The sequence below is a fragment of the Pollicipes pollicipes genome, unplaced genomic scaffold, assembly GCF_011947565.3.
Source record: "Pollicipes pollicipes isolate AB1234 unplaced genomic scaffold, Ppol_2.1 Scaffold_4295;HRSCAF=5057_pilon_pilon_pilon, whole genome shotgun sequence".
Lineage (NCBI taxonomy): Eukaryota > Metazoa > Arthropoda > Thecostraca > Pollicipedomorpha > Pollicipedidae > Pollicipes > Pollicipes pollicipes.
In genome coordinates, this window is record NW_023596461.1 from 35,432,718 (window position 1) to 35,457,756 (window position 25,039).

Genomic DNA, 25,039 nt, shown 5'->3' on the forward strand with positions numbered 1-25,039 from the left:
TTCAGAAAATCTGCTGCCGGCTGTGACGGACACCTCATGACAGTTAAGCACCATACAGTCGTTCTGAGGGCTCCAAAACACTGGACGATGAAAAACTGCTACCAAAATTGTTTTTATTGGGGCATAGAAACATAGGTATATATTTATATGTTTTGTGACGCCGTTGACCCTTGCAAGGTTAAATTGCCCATCCCCAAATGTTGGTTTTGCCGTCCCCATATATTTTGGTCTGTAATTTGATGAAAGCATAGGAAAGAGGTGACCATCAGAAGATATTTTTGTCGTGGCGATCTGTTCACCCATTCTCGTTGTGGCGTCGCCATGGAGGTCGCCATGGAGATAATACATCTACAAAAGATCTACGTTGGCCCTCGTTGGGGGAGCCAAATATGAAAAGAAATCCTGAAAGGCGAACCTACCATTATGCGATTCGCCACATCAAAAATGTGGTCAGCATAACTTCAACCATCTACCTAAGTTGGGCTTCCACGGCGACTATTGGAGACTCAGCAGGGCAACGTAAGTTCTATTTGCGAGCATTTTACGCAATGCAGGCGGCGTGCTCGTGATAAAACGATGCCTGTGAATATACGCTTCACTAACAGCCATAGGTGTCCAGGTTTTTTGAAATCTTCTTGATGCTTGATGGTTTCAAGTGAGGTTGGTTTTGGATGACATCCTAAAGCCTCGGAAAAGGAAATATGGGTTTGATATGCGCGGTTAGCAGCATCAGGTAGAAGTGGAAAATTCACAAATTATTGGGAAAAGGAGTGAAAAATTACTCCTCATAAGGCGTTGCTTTTCACCTTAAGTAGACAATTCTCGGACATTGATTTAATAGAGACGTCATATTAGAGGTAAGTGATGGTAGATGATTTACCTCCAGATTTATAGGAATTGTGCTCTAGAAAGAGCCCCGGGGAATCACCATACCAGCTTCTCCGTAAGCTGATAACGTATGCTCTGCATTGTCCGTTATGAATACCAGGGGGTATTTTGGGGGGTATTAGGGGAGTATTATATGCATGCGCATTGTTTGATTACGTCGTCGTACTTTGCACAACACCGATTGGGAGCTTAGTGACGGCAGTCATATCTGGATGTCGTACTCACGAATGCCAGATATGAGCGAATAGGCATTTATACTTTTCTTGGCACGGCTCACCGCATAGCCATTAGAATGATAGGATTTCAATGAACTTCCATGGTGTCATAAATTGCTGGGTGACCTTGAAATAGCCTCCCGAAATAAAATGCACATTTTCGTGGGCGTTTAGCCACGAAACTAAACTGTTTTAGGTCTTAAGAAGAGCAAGACTGTGAACTGAACCGAACGAAACTCAACATGACTGTTTCAGTTCAAATCCCTATACAAATGTGGAGTACATCCCTTAAGGAAGAGCATATCACCAAAGCTTCCAATGAACCCGAACATGCTATCGAAGGACGCTTTGATCCAAAACAGCTTTTGGGGCTGGTAATATTGATTCTCTTCTTTAATGTACTCCAGCCACATATTTGTGGTTATAAATCTCGTAAAATACTCAGATCGTACACTTTAAAAGCACGATGACATCATGAAACAATGACGCATAGAAGGGATATTTACTAAACAGCAAAACTGTGTTGCTAGAACGGGGTTTTCGACTTAGAACTATATCAACACTTATAAGTGAGCCTGTTTCAGCATATCTAATGGTTGCCTAAATCTCTTCAAACGTGGGATATTCCCTTTAAGCGTGAAGAGCATATATGTGCTTCCGATTTTTCTGGAAGCCACGCTGGTCATGACATGCAGCACATTCATTTAAGCAATCCATGAGTCGATTCTCTTTGAGGTAGGCCAAGAAAAATAGAGCTGTCACGTCGCTCATATTTTGCGTTCGTTAGTGCCATTTCCAAATACAACGGCCGTTTATGGGCTCTCAATCAATGTTGTGCAAGGTACGAGGACATACAACAACCGCGTATACAGGAGCGTATTGACTCAGCAGGGAAACTGTGCTGTCTAGTGCTATCTTTTCGGCTTGAAATTATACCAGCAAGTATAACTGAGCTTATATCATCGTATCTGATACATGCTTTACTGTGATAATAATAACTGATTACTCATACTGATAGATGCATGATGAGAGTAGCAATGGTGAAATTCTTTCCCCTTTGGTTACGCTGCAAGTTTGTTCCATGTTTCAAACTTATTAGCTGGGGGTGCCACAGCTTTAAACGTTTCAGTCACCAATAACGGTATCAACATGTAAGTGTCTCTGCCGCGGTGGAGGGGCGGGGGTCTCCGGATCACCTGCATTTCCGTTGGGATTCGGTCGATCCCTCTACTTTTGTAGTCACGAATGCGTCCGTTCTCCTGTGCACAAATGTATTGCTTATATCATCACAACACTTGATATAAGACTCCATGAGAGAAATTTCGCTGCATATTATAAATAGGTTCTCACACATCAGAAAGCACTAAGTGTTTAGTACTTGGTCCTGTAGGCCGGCGCAGGGGCATAAGAGCGAGCGGGCTTGTACGCCGGGGCAGGGGCATACGAGCGAGCAGGCTTGTAGGCCGGGGCCGGGGCATAAGAGCGAGCGGGCTTGTAGGCTGGGGCCGAGTGGTAGCTAAGCTTGTGCTCCTCATAGCGGGGCTCTCCAGTGTAGGTCACCTCGGCGTTGTAGCCTCCGTAACCGTGCTGGTCAGCGATGTACTTGACGTGCTGGGTACGGCCATCGGGCAGGTTGACCGAGTAGTAGCCGTTGACATTCTTGGTGTCACTGTTCTCGTTCTGAGAGAAGACGGCACCGGAGTAGTGGTCGTTGACGGCATAGTCAAATTGGTAGGGTGTGTCGTAGTTGGCTGGCTCCTTGTAGGACGACTGGTGGTAGCTCGGGCCATGAGAGTACGCCGGCTGCGGGGCGTAGCTGTTGGCAGGAGCGGCGGCGGCAACGGCCAGGAGGGCGGCGGCGATGAATACCTGCAGGAAACAAATTACAATAGGTTACTTCTTTCCTTTTTTCATTCATATTTTACTTGAAGGTTTTCGCCAGGAGTACACTTGTACCATGCCACTGCCTTTCAAATGAGAGTTTCTAGTTCATTCTACGCATACTTACAATCTACAGTGAACGAGAGGGATCACTGACCTTCATGTCTGCGTTCTCCGTCTCGTCGACTGATGCCGTGAACGGCGAGTGGCGCGGTTTTATAGCAGACCACTGCCGTGACCTTGGTAACGAGGGAGGGTGGAGTCACGAGACGGAAACGTGGCGTTGCCCGTATGCGGTTGTATGTTGAGTATTTCTCACATTTTGTGTTACATTGCATTGTGATATCTGATTGTTGATATTTCACCGTCAAAAAACTGAATAAGTTGGCTTGAGTAACGTTTTGTATTGCAAATGCTGCGGTTAGATTTTCAAGGCTTTTAGCATATTAAAACCCCTGACATGATGCAAATGTGTCGCATGTACCCGCATAGCTCATCACGAGTTCGTGCATGCCTCCCATTGTTTCATGCGGCATAATTCTGAAACAAATCACGCCGGCGAGCTATGTCCTGTAGCATGCTTGAATGGGACCAGAAGGATCTGGGGTGAAAAATTGGTTGATGCTGTCATGTTATACTTGGTTGCCTGTTTTCTATCAAAATGACACTATTGCAGTCGTTAGCATCGTATGTTAGACGTCATTCGCACCACACGGACGGATAGGGTGTGATGACGTCCGCATGGTGATGTGTCTGCGTGTTGCATCCTTTATCTGCATCACACTTCAGGTGATGTTGGCCTCACAGTATGTCACCTATGGTCAAAAATGGTTCTTTATCATGAGCTTACGATCTATATTATGAAAACTCCGAGGATCGAAAGGTCACATGGTTTTGTGAATCACAGTTGAAGTATTAATAGTGCGCCCGTACCCGAGGTAGGATTTCAGAACTATTTGATTATGCTTAGGCCGTACTTTGAATCGTGCGGGGGACTTGATTTTGAAGGTTTTTTCAGTTGGGAGAATATTTTGAACTGTTATCCCCGTCTGGTGCAGTAGTACGCACACAACGTTCCGACCACTTGACTCTCCGGCTGTCGTCTGGTGTTATGGAGTGCTGAGTAAAACTGGATGATGCTTGGCTCTAAGTCATTACGAGTCACGGCCAACTTCCCACATGGAGTTGATAATATTTTGCTTTCGAATCAGATGAAGAAATTTCCGTTCCCAAAAACTACGTCGAGCTGTGACCTATACCTTACGGATGGTCAACCATCATCCAGTCCTGAAGACTCTCAAGTATCTGACGATGGCTGGAAGGCAAAAAGGAGCATTCAACATTTACATGGAGTTTTAAACTTGGAGTAGCCATCTTTAAGACCTTTCGGTACTGTTCGCACCCCTGCCCTTCTTAAAGTCTAACCCCTTCTAGTTTCTGAGCTACATGCCCCCGATGTTGGGGAAAGGTATATCGCGGAGAACATTCTAAAGTGACCTCGGCATGCATGACGTCATAATAACGTCATAATACCGTTATACAAGTCTTCCGATTCCATAGGTCATGCGGTGATCAGGATAAAGAAAAAATTGGTTGTCGATGCGTTCATATCTGGCGTTTGTGAGCGGAAGTTTCAGATATCATGGCCTTCAATTGGCTCTTTATCAGTATTGTTCGAGATACGATGGCGTAATAAATGCATGACACACTGAGGAGCATATTTACTGAACGGGGAATTATGCTCTCGAGAGCAGCCTCACCTAAAAAGCATAGCAATAGTTATGAGTGAACTGATTTTACCATATCTGATACCTGTTTATCATCTTCAGCCGTGAAACTTTCCCTTAAATATCCGGTGCGTGTTGTTATACTGAAGCACTACGAGAACAATAGTTGGGCTAAATTTTTGATGCGTGTTAGTTAGCACCTGGTCTCAATCGTTTCGTAAAATTGTTGCCAATTTTGCTTCTTTGTAGGTCTGAAAAACATTCCGTTTGCTTAGAGTGTGATGTAGTAAGTTTTGGTCACGCTACGCCAGGTACGACTTTGTTCGAAATAATGAGAGACAGACTGACACTCGATTTACTTTCATCGAAGTTGAATTAATTCTTTTTTGAAACTTTGAGCGTCGACTCGTAATTCAAAACACATCACTTACCAATAAGTGATTACAACTGACTCTTGCCTCTGTATTTGTTGTGTGTAATTGTGACCCTGGTGTACGAAAAAAGGAATGAAATCACAAATTGAAACACGTTGAGTTGATCGAAAATAGTTATTACGTATGGATGAATTTTATCGAAACTGTGTAGTTGTGTTGCCAGAGTGACCAATGAAATGCTATGTCCGTGGTCAATCCTGGGTTTAACATTACGCACGAATGTAAAAATGTGGTACAACCAACCACAAGCTATACATATGACCTTAACTATCTCCTCCCATGCCGCACAGTGAGGACGAATAAATAGTGAGCATGTCAATGTCACGTAGTCAGTGGAAGGCGCTGGGTCAGATTCGGGTGCAGAGTCAACTTAATTGACATTTGCACTGCTTCTTGTTGAAAACCTAAAATAAATAAGTCTTTAAAGCGAATATTTCACCTTTAAAGATGTTCAAGCAAGCATCAGATATGATGAAACCAGCTCACTTATAACTATTGGGGTACTTCTTAATTGTGGAAGACCGCTCCAGACAGCACAATGATCTGTTTAGAAACTATACTACTCAATAGCCATGGTACGGTTACATCATCTCGCCTATTACGTCTAGAAATCGCGGTCACGAAGGTCGGATATGAACGCCTCGACAATTATATTTTCTTTGGCTTTGATCGGTACGTGGATTATTTAATGGCAGGGCTCTAACTGCATTATTACCATATCATCAATTCCATGGTAATTGTGAAACATCCTCCCGATATATCTTCCCCATATTCGCGAGCATTTAATAGCTCAGAAAGTACACGGGCTTAGGTCTTAAGAAAGGCAGGGATGTGAACAGCACCAAAGGGTCTTCAAGATGGCTATTTCTGTTAAAAACTCCATATTGGAATGAAGTGTCCTTCCTTTGGTGTATATTTGAGAAAAAAACGTACATGGTTTACATAGTTCTGCTGGAATCTCTGTACTATGTAGATAAAACTATATCACTGGCTAGTGCTACTGCACCACCTTAAGTGTATAATAATGATATGCATTGCCATTATTTTTTAACTCAAATTACCGTCAATATGTTTTTTTCTTGACAGCACCACACTTTTTTCTTGCTAGCTCCAGAGTGCATCCCGAGTCCGTGACAACTGCAGTGGGCGCGACCACCGTTGTCATGACGACGGCAGAGATTGCGCGGGGTCGTCGTCAGCTGTCACGGATTAGAGGTACCACTTTTGAGCTGTTTTAATATGCATATTGCCGGCCAGCGGACTTAAGAGTGACACTTGCACTGATGTTTATGACGTCAGCACAAATAAACGTTGGTGATGGGCACAGCGAGGAGCTAGGGTAAGTTACCGAGAAGGGCATTGATTTAAATGCCCGCAGTGCGTCACTTCGGACCATTTGATACTTAGTTTCCCAAAGCCAAAGACCCGCGGAAAGAGTCACTGTTGTAAACACCGTAGGAGGAAAATGAATGCCATGGTAACGCTTGGCTGAATTCGTGTGATAATAGCCGTATTTTTGCATATGTTTTTCGGTAAAAATAGTGTTGGTAAGCTTCAGTAGCATTTGTTACACAGTGATTTTGACAAAATAAGAGGTGTTGTAAGCTTCACGGACACACATTGGAAAAAGCAAGGTAAATTAAGTGTATTACTTTAATAATGGTAAGTAGCAAGTGGAATGAAATTTCTCCTGTCTTCAGAAGGATTTTGAAAACACTGATATTACCGAGGAAATTACATTTGTCTGATCATATGATAAGTGAAAGGTAGAGCAAGGTGACGAAGTTCGTTTAAGCACGTTGAACAACTGAATAAGCTCCACCAGCAACTGATAACAGCAACATACATACAACTGAATACTGACAACAACTGGCAACAGGAACTGACAACAGCAACATAATTACCTACCCATGTAGTTTCTGAGCTAATTAACATTAATATTGCTATATCTTAGTGACAGGTTGTGGAGGAACTTCTTGGTGTCACCTGTGCAATGGAACCTGTGTATGTTTCGTCCAACACGGATTCAGCAGTGCAATGAATTCATTTAGAGACTGGCATTGGTAATGGACGTTAAAATGCCCTAAGAGTGTTTGCAGGTCTAGTCTGAATGGTGCTGCATGGGTGCTGGACTAGTTCTGTCGCCTGGCCTGCGTCGCAGCGACGCGGGGCCGAAGCCGTTCGTCGCAGGGGAGGAAGGGGATTCGTAATGACGAAAGTGTGGTTAGATTTGTACAGCCAATCACATGTATTCGAGTTAGACCATTTCTTCATTTAAGAAGTGCCGTCAGACCTCAGCCACTTGGGCAGATAGACGTGGAGCTAACAACACCTTGTAACCGTGCGTACTGTCCGGACATCATACTGGAAGATCAACGCTGCCAGACCGGAAGACACGTCTGCAATCGACCGGGAAGCGGAATCATCATCTGCTTAGGGTCAGCCCCTTATGCCCTCAATGATTTACCCCTGTGGCGTCAGACGAGGGAGGTTGAAGCATCAAATCTACGCAGGCACGAAGCTCAGTTTGAGTTCACTGGCACCGATCACCCGGCCACAACATTGGTGTTTTTTTGCCCCGTTGACATGTCATTGAAAGCGTTACTTTGTTTAAATGTATGGTGCTCACTGACTCAACGGCTAACATTGAACCGGCTCGTGGCCATTAATGTTCAAGCAGCGTGTTTTCGGAATTGGCTCAAATGCCAAATTAGTAAACGACTCTGGCCGCTAAACTCTCAGAAAAGACGAATGTGCTAATGCATGGACGAGACTCATTTGTGCAGCTTTGTAACGAGTCCGCCTCCATTTGCTCAGCCGTGGACAGTACACACATCGCAAAAAATGACCCCATCTGTCACTATTCCTTTCGCTCCATGTCACGCAGAGCGCCGTACCTGCTTTATGACGTTACCGTTGCGCTCAGTGCCATGATTATGGTTTTTAGTGTCATGCAAACTGTACTAATGGAGCTATTTAGCTATTAAATAGCCTTCACAGTCTCCCATTTCCGGCATGCAGTTGTGATTGGCAACTTTAAATCGCAGATGGTGATAATCCTACTGTGTAAAAAAACACAGGGGCTATGGACAGGCGAGCTGCACCTTATAGCCGCTAGTCCGTCTTTTTATCCCCTTTGTTTATCCTAAGCCTCGTTTGTCCGGGGCCGGCTGCATGCGCCAGCCACGAATGGGCCCAAGTGCTCCGTGGTGAGAGCCTCGTCCGAACGCCCCGCACAAACCCGAAGAGGAGTCCCCACGCGGGCTAAGCCTGGGTGAATGGCCCCATAGATACAGATAGTTCCGTCCTGCACCGTAATTCTCCGGCATTCCATAGCCCTGAGGTGGTCATGACCGGCAAAACTGCTCTCATCTAAACAATTGAGACATCACGGTCTCCTATTTACGAGCATCTTGTGCTTCTTCAGCAGCTCCGCTAGCCACAAACGTCTTTATTATCTCACACTCCTCACCTGGACAAGAAGCACATCCCGCACATTTTTATAACCGTAGATTGCAAAGTACATGACACTACCCCAAAGATCTACACTGCTGTAGTTATTCTTTAGTCTAGTTAAATTTCCTATCAGGTTATCATGTAGCAAATTCTTCAAGATTTGGTGTGTATTTTAAGAGGAGACAGAACACTTTGCTGTGAGTTAAATTGGCGAGTGGGTTATTCAAAGTTTGACACGGTACATGGATACAAAAACAAGTTTTTCCTCCTGTACGATGGAGTGAATAACCTGTAACCTTGACCGAAATCGATCAGTGACCACCCGCCCCCTACCCCGCTCCCCCACCGACTTGCGTTCGTCTCCGTGCTGTGATGTGGTTGTCACCAATTCCGGAAGTCGTGCATTTTATATTGCGCTGAAGAACGTGTAAATCCATGGTGATGCTGTAATTAGAACCAGAAATAAACGCTGCACATAGCGCTAACCGATTTCTTGTGGTTTGGTCATGCGCCGAAGCTGATGAGGCATACCACAGGAACGATATCAATGACTCGGCAGCATCACTTACACACCAAAGAAATGGTATCAATGAATCGGGAGCATCATTTAAGGTGTTTGTTTTTTTGTTGTACACAACCAACTAGCTACACACCATGACAAAATCAGTGATTGTTCAGGGTTGAAATCTTGTTCTCTAGATTTACAACGCTGTTGTAATGGTGTTAAGCGTTCTTAAAACCTCAAGAAAACTATTCTTGCGACAGCTGCAAATGACGGATCATTAATGTCACCAGCGATATCACAGGCTCAAAAGGGATGGGTGGGCTGTTTTGCTAAAGCTGGGAGCTTAACTTTACAAAACTTAAATTCCCCAGCCTTTTCTTTTCATCCTTGGTAACTTATTCTTTTCACGATACCTTTGGTATCCCTGATTATTCAAAGCGCGAAAAATACAAATCATGTATTTGATCGGCAATATGGCTCCTCTTTTCACCGCTTTTAATGAATGGATGAGTGCTTCATCGACCTTTTAGCAATGTTCCCGTTTCATAACTAGACACAAGCTTACACATTCAGTGCAGTTTCGCGATTTCATACTTCTAAAACTCCGCGAAAACTCCGTTCCTTTTATAGTACAGTAATTTATTGGCGGCCATCACGACATGAATGCCAAATTTCACACGAATAGACTTACTTTATAAATATTTGTTCACATCAGAGCACTAGATATTTAGTGCTTGGGCTTGTAAGCCGGCGCAGGGGCATACGAGCGCACAGGCTTGTAGGCCGGCGCAGGGGCATACGAGCGAGCAGGCTTGTAGGCCGGGGCCGGGGCATAAGAGCGAGCGGGCTTGTAGGCTGGGGCCGAGTGGTAGCTAGGCTTGTGCTCCTCATAGCGGGGCTCTCCAGTGTAGGTCACCTCGGCGTTGTAGCCTCCGCAACCATGCTGGTCAGCGATGTACTTGACGTGCTGGGTACGGCCCCGTGAATTGAATTTGGACCGGTGCCAGGACAGCGGATTGCATGTTCGCTACTTCCCACTTGCGTTGAATATTGACGTAGCGAATTGACATGAACTAGGTCTGATGTTAACAGGAAAGGATGTGAACGTTACAGTTGTTTCGCTGCTGTTGTAGTTACTTGCGTTGCGCTGGAGCATATGCGACACGTGTGCTTTGCAGCGCGGCTGTACCTGTTCTTGGAGGGTCATGCCACGACAAAACGGTCGGAGCGTGACACGGCACAGCGTTCAAATTGAACGACGACACATATATAGGATACCTCTACTGCGAAAACACAATTTTAAAAGTTTTAGAGCAGTGCGGCTTACCGATAAGGCACTAGGGCTAGTTGAAAATATGCAATGATATCACGAAACTATTCTTCTATTAATTCTAACGAAAGCAGTTTTGTGGAACGTAAGCTTTGGGAGACGTGCATCGGAGAACTAAATATTTGTATTGTGTTGGAACATGGGTCAATATGTTCTAAGTCAACTAGGCACGCCCGTGCTTACTTCACCTCATGTACCCTAGGTTGGCCTTTCACCTCATTGTCTGAAGAACGTGGTACAATCTATATGCTTTTAAAAGCTACGCAGATATAGAACAATTTTTGCCGTTCAGCTTAGAAAACATGTGAGCGATCTCTTCTAGATCGGTTGCATATCTAGTTTAAACATTGGCAGATCAAGCACAGCGGCGCGCCACGTCAGGTCACCGGCGTGGTCGGCTCACTCCGACGGGTAATGTGACAGTGATCTTGAAGAGATGCATTTCGATATAAATCAGGTCACTTAGGTCGTCTTCCGTCGTACGTAAGCAATGCCTGAATGACGAATGCGTATCCGTCGTCCTTCACGAGTCTTGCATAGTTGGAAACGTCGTGCGCTTTTCCGCCATAACAGCACACCCATGGCCATTCTATCAAGTTGATCTAAGGTTGCATTACTATACTCTCCAATACCGCATTGGGAGCCGGAGGAAAGTCGCCTCGGTTGACAACAGTACGCATATAATTCAACGCCGGCTCCGATTCAACAAGGCACGGGGGCAAAGAGAGGGTCATTTTTTGATAGAGGTTCATTCCCGGGAGGTCGGGAAAATAAAGACGTACAATTTTGCTCTTTTTAACAAGTGGTTCCACGGAATGCCCAATGAAAAGAAGCTATTGTAATTAGGCGAAGAACTCGAATGGAGAATGTATGGAAGACCACTGCTCGGAGCTTAAGATATTATTCGATATTGTGTTTCCGGTATATTTCCATGTATTTAATCCCACGTCGTTTGTGAGTTTTGTAGTTGTGTCATTGAACGCCAAGGATATTTTTATGTCTAGTTATTGTCAGTACACATGCAGCATTAGCAGCATGCATACAGCATTGGACGAGAGTGCTGATGCTTGCCTTCATGTTCGCAGTGTTGGTCTTGTCAACAGGTGCTGTAAACTGAGAACAGTGTACCGCATACATGCCCGCGGTCTTGACCTTGACTGGGAGGCTGGGCGCGGCTCCATGAGTGAATACAGGTCAGTGCTGGAAGTGAAGCATGTGCGGTGGCTAGCTTATTGTCAACTGTATTGAAGATGAGATCACACTTTCGCATACCCTATTATTTGATTGGATTACGAAAGGCCGCAACCTCCTCATCATTCATGTCCAGTGCACATGGTAATCTTAGATGGGCGTTGCACGCAATCGTCCGTGAGTATACGACTGGATACAGCCACGTTTAACTCGGGACGGGCTTCGGTGCAGCGGGCGAGCCGTCAACGACCCAGTCTTTGCGGCGAGAGGTAAGAAGGAACACAGCCGCTGTAATCATCAGATTGCTCACCGTCATTCTGTGTCAATGAAGTGGGATCAGTGGGTGCCTGTAGGGAAATGTGAAACACTTGAATAGGTCAGCTTGATAAAACAATGATTGTGAAAAAACTCTCTTTGTGTGCTTGACGATTCAGACATGTTCAGTACACGTGCAAGACACTTGACATTTTTCACTCATGTATCAAGAAGAGTGCCATAGTGTTATTTGAACAGCTTGCAGTCGCCATGCGTAGTACGAACTGTAGGTGTCCGATACGACCTTTCCGAATCGCGACGTGTTAGCCATTGTTTGTAGCATCTTACCGCAAACGCTTCTCCGATCAGTATGTTGTCTATTGACGGCGAAAATGATTGGCTGAATGTGAACGCATTGTGTAAGGTAACCAATTAAAAGAGAGCAAAGGAAGAAAAGCGCAGTAAAAAGAAAAAGTTGTTCGGGGTTACGGGTCGGTGTTGCTAGGTTACTTGATGAAGTCGTCGAGGGTGCCTGTGCTGGTGTGGTGCGTGTGTGTGTGTGTGTGTGTGTGTGTGTGTGTGTGTGTGTGTGTGTGTGTGTGTGTGTGTGTGTGTGTGTGTGTGTGTGTGTGTGTGTGTGTGTGTGTGTGTGTGTGTGTGTGTGTGTGTGTGTGTGTGTGTGTGTGTGTGTGTGTGTGTGTGCCGTGTCTGTTAAACTCGTGATTGATTATTGTGCGTTAGGTCTACCACAGTTTTTTGTGGTGTTTGGTGAGCTCATATATTGTAGTAAGATTTTCCCGTTGGTAATACGGTGAAGAGATCGCCGCTCGGGCCTGTTATGTCGTTTTGATCTTGGCCGTGCGGGGTGACCCACATTCGCGCTGACATGGCCGCTATGACCGACACCGGGCGCGGGGTTTACGTTATGCCCCGCCGCGTGTGGCAGCATTTTTCCGTCGCTCGCGGTTTCCGTGATGTTTTTTGGAATACCGACAGGAAATTGCGTGTTTTGGAGACATGGCAATGACAAAAACATCATGTTGACATGATCATCTGATTCGGTCCCTGTCCATTGATGTTCTTATAGTGAGAAATCTAGATTTTGACTTGCTGGAACGTACGCCCACCAAGGTGAAGCGTGCCGTTGAATGATAGCGCGGAATTAACTCCTGTCAACATTAAGTCATGGGACTTATTACGGTGTTCAGCTGTAGCACGCGAGGCATGCGAGACTAGGTACGGAAACGCACAATTGTTTGTTATTTACGCGTCACATATTCATTTCATATAATAATCTTGGAAGGAAAACACACTCCCCGTTGGAAACAGAAATTACTTGGGGAAATGAATGGGACGCGGCCGGTCACATTCAACTATGGAACAGCGCATCAGGTGGGCGTGACACAATTGCTTCCTAGACGATTCGGTGGGTCGGTTCAAGATCAGTTTTCCAACGGAGAGGGGCGACTGGCTGGTGACCGACTCAATATCGATTGAGGTGATGTTGTTGTTTTAGGTGTGCATGCACCAGTGGTTTATATTCAACCGCAAATAACTGTGCTCTTGTGTGGGGTACAGGATGCTATTGTGCACTGTGGTCAATTCACACAATTCTGTGTGGGAACTGCCATATTCGCTCGAGTCTGAACACTACGGAGACGGTAGTGGCTTATGTTTGGAGCGCTAGCAAATGCCTCTGGCATCATAAGCGAGTTTTGTCTTGAAGATATATGGAGGCTGTTAAACCCCTCTAAATAGGAATAGACGTGGCGGCGATTACGCGCACCACGGCAAACGCGTAGAGGTGATGTATTTGTTAGCGAGGCACTATGCTGTAGCAATGACGTACAGGCTAACATTGAGGCAGGCGTTATAAGTGATCATAGTGCTGTTGTGGCTACTGCCACGTCCGCTACGCGCCGACGGAGTACCGGGCTGTTTAGATTTCATAATAACCTGTTGACACACGTAGAGTTTGTAGATTTTGCATCCGAACAAATAATCAACAGTCTTGACAACAAACAACAAATACTGTGTGGAACAAGCGGACAGAAACAGGATAAAACAAAAGCACGACTTGCGACCAAATGAAATAGCGACCAATTATTTCTTGAGCAGCGGTGAGTAAATGCACGTGAAGGGGACGATTACTAGAACAAATCATGATGATGAAGTATTACGAGAAAGTAAAGCTACCCTAGAGATATTGCACGAAATATTTCAAGGAGGTATTCACGTCAAAAGGTACAAATGAAGGGATAATGGTTATATTTTTTGGGAGTGATCAAGCCGTAAAGCTCACCGCACAGGAACATGAGCAATGTGACGGTCTGATTGGTTGGCGAAGAATGCATATTAGCGTTGAGTGGAATGAACAAAGTTAACGCTTCTCGCATCACGTGACTTACAGCGGAATAATTGCGCACTATTGAAAATATCTCAACAGCATCGTAGTCGTGTACATCAACGACGGTTTTGTTCGTTTTCTTCAACCCAGCGTCAAGGCATCGTAGCTCTGGTTCCCAGGAAAGAAGACCAGACCGGATTACATAACAAGAGGTCTCGATGTTTACGAGATTTAAGTTATTTACTTGTTGCAAAGGACATTGCTACTCGCATTGGCTGTCACCCATAAATTGGTGTCTTAAGATAAAACTGGATTGGTGAAGGTTGATTTACAGGCGAAAACATAAGGTTAACGGCACATGCCGTTAAGTATTGGGATAACGATTAGACTGGAGAATTGATGATTGCGTGCGACATCTGGCTGCGCTCGATTCACTGGAATAACATAGTTATATCTACTCTTTTGGGGCGTACAATTTTGAGGACAATTCAATGCTGTGGATAAAGTTGTAAGCAGTAATGCCCTTTTTGGCCATAGTGCACAGCTGGCTTACATCAAACTGGTTTAAGTGTGGTCGCCGCACGTTCTTTATTTGTTCATTATCAATATCTGTTCACACCAGAGCACTAGGTATTCAGTACTTGGGCTTGTAGGCCGGCGTAGGGGCATACGAGCGAGCAGGCTTGTACGCCGGGGCAGGGGCATAAGAGCGAGCAGGCTTGTACGCTGGGGCGGGGGCATACGAGCGAGCAGGCTTGTACGCCGGGGCCGGAGCATAAGAGCGAGCGGGCTTGTAGGCTGGGGCCGGGTGGTAGCTAGGATTGTGCTCCTCATAGCGGGGCTCTCCAGCGTAGGTCACCTCGGCGTTGTAGCCTCCGTAACCGTGCTGGTCAGCGATGTACTTGACGTGCTGGGTACGGCCATCGGGCAGGTTGACCGAGTAGTAGCCGTTGACATTCTTGGTGTCACTGTTCTCGTTCTGAGAGAAGACGGCACCGGAGTAGTGGTCGTTGACGGCATAGTCAAATTGGTAGGGTGTGTCGTAGTTGGCTGGCTCCTTGTAGGACGACTGGTGGTAGCTCGGGCCATGAGAGTACGCCGGCTGCGGGGCGTAGCTGTTGGCAGGAGCGGCGGAGGCAACAGCCAGCAGAGTGGCAGCGATGAACACCTGTGGAAGTAAAAATGCTGTCATTTCCTACAAGTCCATCTGGTTACATCTGTGGTTCTCTTCTAGCGGGTTTTGAGATATGAAGTGGTATTGCACCACTAACCAAAAGAAAGCTGATCATTGGGGTTGGAGCATGCAGCTTTGCACGAGCGTGCTGGTACTTGCCTTCATGTTTGTAGCGTTGGTCTTGCCGACTGATGCTGTGAACGGCGAACGGCCTGGTTTTATACGCGCTCACGGTCTTGACCTTGACAGAGAGGCTGGGCGCGGCCCCGTGAATTGAATTTGGACCTGTGCCAGGACGGCGGATTGCATGTTCGCTACTTCCCACTTGCGTTGAATATCAACGTAGCGAATTGACATGAATTTGGTTTGAGTTTGGCAGGAAAGGATGTTAACGTTAAAGTTGTTTCACTACTGTTGTAGTTACTTGCGTTGCGCTGGAACATATGCGACACGTGAGCGTTGCAGCGCGGCTGTGCCTGTTCTTGGAGGGTCATACCACGACAAACGGTCGGAGCGTGACACGGCACAGCGTTCAAATTGGACGACGACCCATATATAAGATACCTCTACTGCGAAAACACAATTTTAAAAGTTTTAGAGCAGTGCGGCTTACCGATAGGGCACTAGGACTAGATGAAAACATGCAATGATATCACGAAACTATTCTTCTATTACTTCTAGCGGAAGCAGTTCTGTGGAACGTAAGGTTTGGGAGACGTGCATCGGAGAGCCAAATTATTGTATTGTTTTGGTACACGGGTCAATTTATTTTAAGTCAACCAGACACACTCGTGCTTACTTCACCTCATGGGCCCGAGGTTGGCCTTTCATCTCATTGTCTGAAAAACATGGTGCAATCTATATTCTTTGAACAGTTATGCAGTTATAGACCAATTTTTGCCGTCCAGCTTTAAAAACATGTGCGCGATCTCTTCTAGATCGGTAGCATATCCAGTTTAAGCATTGGCAGATCAAGCACAGCGGCGCGCCACGCCAGGCCACCGGGCGTGGACGGCTCACTTCGTCGGGTAATGTGACAGTGATCTTGAAGAGATGTATTTCGACATAAATCAGATCATTTAGGTAGTCTTCCGAAGGATGCAAACAATGTCTGAATGGCGAATGCGTATCTGTCGTCCTTCACGAGTCTTGCACAGTTGGCAACGTCGTGCGCTTTTCCACCATCACAGCACACCCATCGCCGTTATATCAAGTTGATCTAAAGTTGCATTACTATATTTTCCAACGCCACATTGGGAGCCGGAGGAAAGTCGCCTCGGTTGCCGACAGTACGCATATTACTCAACGCTGGCTCCGCGTAAGCGAGACCGGGGGAAATAGAGTGTCATTTTATGATAGAGCTTAATTCCCGGGAGGTCGGGAAAATAAAGACGTACAGTTTTGCTCTTTTTAACAAGTGGTTCCAGCGAATGCGTAATGAAAAGAAACTAATATAATTAGGCGAAGAACTCGAACGGAGAAAGTATGGAAGACCACGGCTCGGAGCTTAAGATATAATTCGATATTGTGTTTTCAGCATATTTCTACATATTCGACCCCACGTCGTTTGTGAGTTTTGCAGTTGTATCATTGAACGCCAAGGATATTTTTTTGTCTAGTTGATGTCAGCACACATGCAGCATTAACAGCATGCATGCAGCATTGCACGAGAGTGCTGGTGTTTGCCGTCATTTTCGCAGTGTTGGTCTTGTCAACCGGTGCTGTAAACTGCGAACAGTGTACCGCATACATGCCCACGGTCTTGACCTTGACTGGGAGCCGTTGCGCGGGTCCATGAGTGAATACAGGTCAGTGCTGGAAGTGAAGCATGTGCGGTGTCTAGCTTATTGTCAACGGTATTACAGGTGAGATAACATTTTTGCATACCCTATTATTTGATTTGACTACGAAAGACCACAACCTCCTGATCATTCATGTCCAGTGCTCATGATAATCTTAGATGGCCGTTGCACCAAGTCGTCCGTGAGTATACGACTAGATACAGCCACATTTAACTCGGACGGGCTTCGGTGCAGCGGGCGAGCCCTCAACGACCCAGTCTTTGCGGCGAGAGGTAAGAACGAACACAGCCGCAGTAATCATTAGATTACTCACCGTGATTCTGTGCCAATAAATGGAGATCAGTGGGTGCCTGTAGGGAAATGTGAAACACTTGAATAGGTCAGCTTGATAAAACAATGATTGTGAAAAAACTCTCTTTGTGTGCTTGACGATTCAAACATATTCAGTACACGTGTAAGACATTGACATTTTTCACTCATGTATCAAGAACAGTGACATAGCGTTACTTGAATAGCTTGCAGTCGCAAATGCGTAGTACGAATGGTAGGTGTCCTGATGCGACATGTCCGATTAGCGACGTGTCAGACATTGTTTCTAGCATCTTACCGCAAACGCTTCTCCTACCAGTATCATTTGGTCTGCCACAGTTTTTTGTGAATTTGGTGAGCTCATATATTGTAGTAAGATTTTCCCGTTGGTAATACGGTGAAGAGATCGCCGCTCGGGGCTGTTATGTCGTTTTGATCTTGGCCGTGCGGGGTGACCCACATTCGCGCTGTCCTGTCCGCTATGACCGACACCAGGCGCGGGGTTAACGTTATGCCCGGCCGCGTGTGGCGGCATTTTTCCGTCGCTCGCGGTTTCCGTGATGTTGTTTGGAATACCGACAGGAAATTGCGTGTTTTGGTGACATGGCATTGACAAAAACATCATGTTGACATGATCGTCCGATTCGGTCCCTGTCCATTAATGTTCTTATAGTGAGAAATCTTGATTTTGACTTGCTGGAATGTACGCCCACCAAGATGAAGCATGCCGTTGAATGATAGCGCGGAATTAACTCCTGTCAACATTAAGTCATGGGACTTATTACGGTGTTCAGCTGTAGCACGGGAGTCATGCGAGACTAATTAAGGAGATGCACAAGTGCTTGTTATTTACGCGTCACATATTTATTTCATCAAATAATCTTGGAAGAAAACACATTTCTCACTGGAAACAGAAATCACTTGGGGAAATGAATGGGACGCGGCCGGTCACATTCAACTATGGAACAGCGCATCAGGTGGGCGTGACACAGTTGCTTCCTAGACGATTCGGTGGGTCAGTTCAAGGTCGGGTTGGCAACGGAGAGGGGCGACTGGCTGGTGACCGACTCAATATTGATTGAGATGATTTTGCTGTTTTAGGTGTGCATGCACCAGTGGTTGATATTCAACCGCAAATAACTGTGCTCTTGTGTGGGGTGCAGGATGCTATTGTGCACTGTGGTCAATTAACACAATTCTGTGTGGGAACTGCCATATTCGCTTGAAGCCGAACGCTACGGAGACAGTAAGGACTTATGTTTGGAGCGCAAGCAAATGCCTCTCTGCCATCATCAGCGAGTTTTGTCTTGAAGATATATGGAGGCAGTTAAACCCCTCTAAATAGGAATAAACGTGGCGGCGATCAGGCCAACCGCAGCAAACGCGTACAGGTCATGTATTGGTTAGCGAGACACTTTGCTGTAGCGTTGATGTACAGGTGATTCCTAAATTACTAAAACATTACGATTACGATTTTCCGATACGATACGACGATACGATTACGATACGATACGATTTTAGACGATTGCTAAACAAATCATGGTGGTGAAGTATTACGAGAAAATAAAGCTACCCTAGAGATATTGCACGAAATATTACAAGGAGATATTCACGTCAAAAGGTCCAGCTGAAGGGATAATGGTTATATTTTTTGGAAGTGATCAAGCTGCAAAGCTAACCGCACAGGAACATGGGCAATGTGACAGTCTGATTGGGGGCGAAGAATGCAAATTAGCGTTGAGTAGAAAGAACAAAGTTAACGCTCCGGCATCACGTGATTTACAGCGAAATCATCGCTCACTATTGGAATTATCTCAAAAGCATCGTAGTCGTGTACATCAACGACGTTTTTGTTCACGTTTTCTTTAACCCAGCGTCGGGGCATCGTACCTCTGGTTCCGAGGAAAGAAGACCAGACCGGATTACAACACAAGAGATCTCGATGTTTACGAGATTTAAGTTATATACTTGTTGCAAAGGTTATTGCTACTCGCATTGGCTGTCATCCATAAATTGGTGTCTCCAGATACAACTGGATTGGTGAATGTTAATTTATAGGTGAAAACATAAGGTTAACGGCACATGTCGTTATGTATTGGGATAACGATTAGTCTGGAGGATTGATGATTGCGTGCGATATCTGGCTGCGCTCGATTCACTGGAATATCATTGTTATATCTGCTCTTTTGGAGCGTACAATGTTGAGGACAATTCAGTACCGTGGATAAAGTTCTGAGTAGTACATCAAACTGGTTTTTGTGCGGTCGCGGCAGGTTCTAGAAATCTCATATGAGTGGAATGTTGTTGGACTTGACAACATCAATTTTAAAGTTCAGTATAGAAAATAACATCAGCATTTTTGGCACCAGAGTGAATAGTGTAGAGTAAAATTGATGCTTGTGTTCTGACGAGATAACATAGTTCTGCCAGTCATTCAAGCAACCGCAACAATCGGCGGACAGTACTGCGCGCCATGAACGAGCCCAGCAAATATTTTTGGTTGAGCCTAAACATAGACAAGAGCCGGGTGATGTTGGGGCTTAGAAGGACAGTATCGGGTCCGTTTCAGGAATACAGACCGCAAATATAGATGAAATCAGAAGGTTTAGAATTAAATAATGTGATTCATAATGCGAGACTAGCCGCGTAAAGTTGCTAAAAGAATACTGACCCAGGATATGGAGCATGGTGGGATGAAAGGATGAGGCGTTCAGACATGATGCCAATCATTGAACATGAAGTTGATTAAGTGTCTATACTCGAACCGGGAATCAGTTAGGCGTAAACTGATACAGGTACGATTGACACTTGCTCTTTAACCGACAAGTTCAAAAACGGCCTAGGCATTGACGAAATTAAGCGCCTTAGGATTCGACGATTTTATAAAGATATAAGTGCTGAACTTAAAGCACACATCAGTTCACCTACACAGCAAACAGCATAAAGTTGAAATGATTTCGGTACCACAGAAACATGCGAGCTAACAAAAGGATCGTATTTATTAAAAGCCTAAACCAGCAAGGAATCAGTATGATTGACAATTTAACGATGAATGCTGGACGCATAATGGACATCAACTACATTAATCACAACATTTTAAGTTCGGGACCTAACTCTTGGCACAGGAAGCGCTACTACGAACAATACCACAAAGGTTCAAGCTGATGGTCGGAACGAAACCTTGGCAGGTGTTCAAATGACGTTGCATGAGGGAGGTGTCATTGTCATACATGGCTGGATGGACTTATATACACTGACAAGGCAGAAGACAGATGTTGAATTACGTGCCTTCGCTTATAACCGCTCAATACCGCTGGAAATGGCGCTGATTTCAGCAATGCTAGCTGTCACCTTCACGTCACGAAACCTGCCAACCGGCTATGCGCTCTAAAAATGAGAGACGTAACTGAGGGTGCCACCCTCAGTTACGTTGCCTTGTTAGAACTAATATCAAATGGAAGTCAGAACAGAACCAAAACAGTGTGATCTGTCCCGAAGCCCTCTACCGTCTACGGGCAGTAGGTCCTAAAAACAGAGGTGCACAACATAGTGACGAGCCGCAATTTTAGTTTAGTTGAATCATGATTCAAGACACAAATTACCAATAACTGGCTCAATTTGATTCGTAATTGAATTTTGTTGGGTCTGATTCTGATCCTGATGCACGAAACATGGATATAATCATGAATTGAAACACCTTGGCTCGAACGAGAGTGGATGTCACGTATCGGGGAATTTGATCGGAACTAAGAAGTTGCGTTGGAACTCTCCGTAATGCATTATGTCAATGGTCACTCTCAAACAGTGACACGGAATAACTTATACAAATGTCAATGTCACGTTGCCAAGTGGAGGTTCTGGGTAAGGTTAGGGTGTAGAGCTAACTGAGCTGACAGATGTTGTGTTTCTGGTTGAAAGCTTGAAATGGAGGAACCCTTGAGGGAACTGTCCTACCTCTGTGGCATATTTGAGAGAAAAACCATACTCTGGTGAAACCCCAGCGAAATTTAGTCTAGTAACAGCTGTGTGTACTGCTACTGCAGCTCCATCAAGTTAAAATAATGATACACTTTTTTGTCATTGTCGAGTTGAACTTATGTTGTTAACGTATTTTTACAACGCCACACTGCTTCCTTTCTTGAGAGCTCCACAGTTTATCAAACATGACCAACAACAACAGTGGTTGCGACGACTGCAGCTGTCGCGACAAGTGTTGTCATGACGACGGCAGAATCTGCGTAGGGCCGTTATCAGCTGTTACGGATCAGAGGTACCACTTTTTGGCTGTTTTAACCCGCATGTTCCAGACCTGCGGCAAAATTTTGCCAGTCCCAGTGCCACTGTGCCACTTTTACTGGTATCAAATACGTCATTACAAATGAGCGTTTGTCATTGATACAGCGGGTAGCGAGGTCCAGGTACCGACAAGCGCATTCGCTAAAGGGAATCTTCCACTCTTGAAGATATTGAGTTACGCATCCGATATGATAGGAAATGCTTCGTTATAACTATTGGTGAGCTTTCGAAATTAAAAAAAGACGCTAAGTAGCAAAATCTCAAAGTTTATCAAATCGGGCCCCATTACGTCATTATTTGACGGCGTCATGAAATGGGTTTGTGACGACAGCAAAACCTGGCAGCATCTGGCAGCCAAACCTAAAGAATACCTAGATACACACGAAAGCTGACGCCAACTGGCCATTCTCGTCGCGGCTGCTGTGTCGGGGGGCAGACTGGTGGGTGGGTTATTTGTGGATATTTTTGTCTTGGTGATGGCCGTAATAAAAAGCTTTCGTGGACTGTTTGACGTGCCCAACGTAGCGTTTGCCATCTTTTATGACAGATTATTAAAATCAAAGCACGATACGCTGTGCTGCTGCTGTTCCTTCTTTTGCTGTTGGTGATTTTGACAGCACTTTATCGGCGACCCATCGTTTCGCATAGTGCTGTAACTGTCCTTATTGCTTGTGACTGGAATTGGGGTGTCGTGCCAAAAGTAACAAATCTGTAACATTGTCTTTATTGTTTGTAACTGGAAGTGTGGTGTCATGCGAAAATTAATAAATTTGTATCCTTGCCATGCATTGATTGTCAAAGCACTGCTGTTGCTGTGGTGAAAATGGTAAGGTTGAGAGAGCAATCATTTTTTGTTTTGCTTAGGATTGCTCATGCAATTAATAGTTACCCTGATATAGCCATTGTGATGCAGGGACATTGTTGCCGTAGACAGTCCTTTGGCATTGTTAAATACATTTTTAGCAGTCATTCATAACTTATAATCTGCTCTCTGACAGGCTTGACAAAGAGTACTCAACCAATGTGGTACATTGTGTTTTGGCGCTGGACAATAGTTTCATTTTGGCACTATCTTGGTGCTGTTCTGTGGCATGACATAATGAACAACCATATGGTTTTTTCGACTGCAAACCATGCCGCTTTCATAATAAATTCCAGCATGAAAAGGTGGGCCAGGCATGTGCTCTTGCATTGACTGCGCAACCGACATATGACTGACCAAAAACACATTCTACAATATACAAATTACTATCAGCAAAGCAGACAATCAAAAAGTGGCATCACTTGCTCAGCCTGCTTTGGGAATCCAGAAAACGCACGTGAGAAACATACAAACACATCTTCCACTTTCATGGTCATGCAACATGCTGCAGCCATCATTCTGCTTTACTAAAAGATAACAAGAACATTTTACACGTGGTGAAATGACACTGCAAACATGCTGACCTTCCACAAGGCTGGAAACATGACAAGTGCATGTAGTTATGGTTGGATGAGCAACATGCAAGGAAGTGATGAAGCTCCCAGTGCAAACCGGGTTCATGATAAACATATTATTGAGTCCCGTCCAAGACACCAACAGCAATACTTTCCCACACCTCTCAGCACCCAGCATCCCACGCAAGTTGCAGTGACTATGACATTGATTACTCAGGAGGAATTTTTGCCCGCATACAATATTTGTGAAGGCAGTGCAATGTGCATCAGTAACAATAAAGCTATAATTTCAGAATTCTTTAGAGAAAGACAATTTTGCAAAGCCATGTAAAGTGAGCCTACACTGAGTATGTTCATTGCTGAGCTGCAAGCACAAGCTCCTGCTGCCAAAATGAATTGCTGATATAATGGCATACAATATATTATATACAAGCTGTAATACTTCAATAGGTTCACAATGTTGGCACGATCATAATGAAGCACCATTACCAGTGCTTGCCTTTGTACACCCCTGCAACAAAAGTGCTAGTGTTTCTATTAGTTTGCTAGCACTCCTTTGTCGTGTTCAAACACAAACATAAAGGCAGAGGCAGGCATCAACATTAATAGGCATCAATATATCAGGCATCATTATATCATATTTAATTGGAAGTCAGTAGACTGAGGAATACCAAAGCCATGCTCTCTCTCTCTCTCAGAAGAACAAACCTCGCACGCACACTCCCCATCACACCAATTGCCAATACAAGCCACTCTCACACCACCAGTTATCTCACGCATTTTGAGCCCGCGATTCACACTCTTTTGTCAAATAAGTGTGATCTCACATTTGCACAGCTCGCAGCACTATCAAACTTCAGGTGTTGTCATCATTTCCGCACAGATCTTCAGTCACAACACCGGACTTCACCGTGACATACCATCGAAACAAAGTCTCAACGGGGATTCATGATAATGCGGCTCAAGAACTTCTTCTTGCGCAACACGGTTTTTTGTTCAAGATCGAAATTTATGGTACGATATGTGTTAAATACTTAGATAAATATCTCTAAAATAACTGTAAATGCTTCCCTAATTTCATAATGCCTTGCCAACCCATCAAACCGTGCAAGGTTCTGTGCTCCGGTACACAAGGCGCCAAACGAGCTGTCTGTAGGCGATACCTTAGTAGAATAAGAAAGCAAACACCAGCAGGAGAAAAAGACAGATTTGCCGGCGCGTCTTCTTGCTTATAGCTTCGGGAGGGTGCCCATTTTTGGGTCTCCGTACTTTTTCCAGACAGTGGCTTTTTTATAACATTGACCTATGGCTTAGAACTAAGGAAAGTGACCCGTTCACGACGATTGTCGCACAACCCGAAATTGCTTACGCCTGTGTTCTCGACACGCACTCAGCGGTAGCATTTTACTGACAGCCAATCATCTTCCACGGACCGTACCACATGTGCAGCATCAACGTTTTTGCGAATGTATCAGCGGCCATGCTGTTTTGACCATAAACATAAAACAGCCTGTAATATCATGGGGATCTCATAACGTTTCTATGGCGTCATTTATCAGAAGGTGATTTTGAATTTGGCTGTAAAAAACCCCTTTTCGTACTTGGCAGGCTCGTAACTCAGGAAGCAGGGCGTTTTGGGTCTTAAAAAGGGCATATCCGTGAACTGCATAAAAATGTCCTCATGATGGCCAGTTCTGTTCAAAACGCCTTACAAATGTGGAATATTCCGAAATTTCTAAGGCCACCTGTTTTTGGATAACGTGCCAGTGGGCGGAAAAACTACTGTCATTCC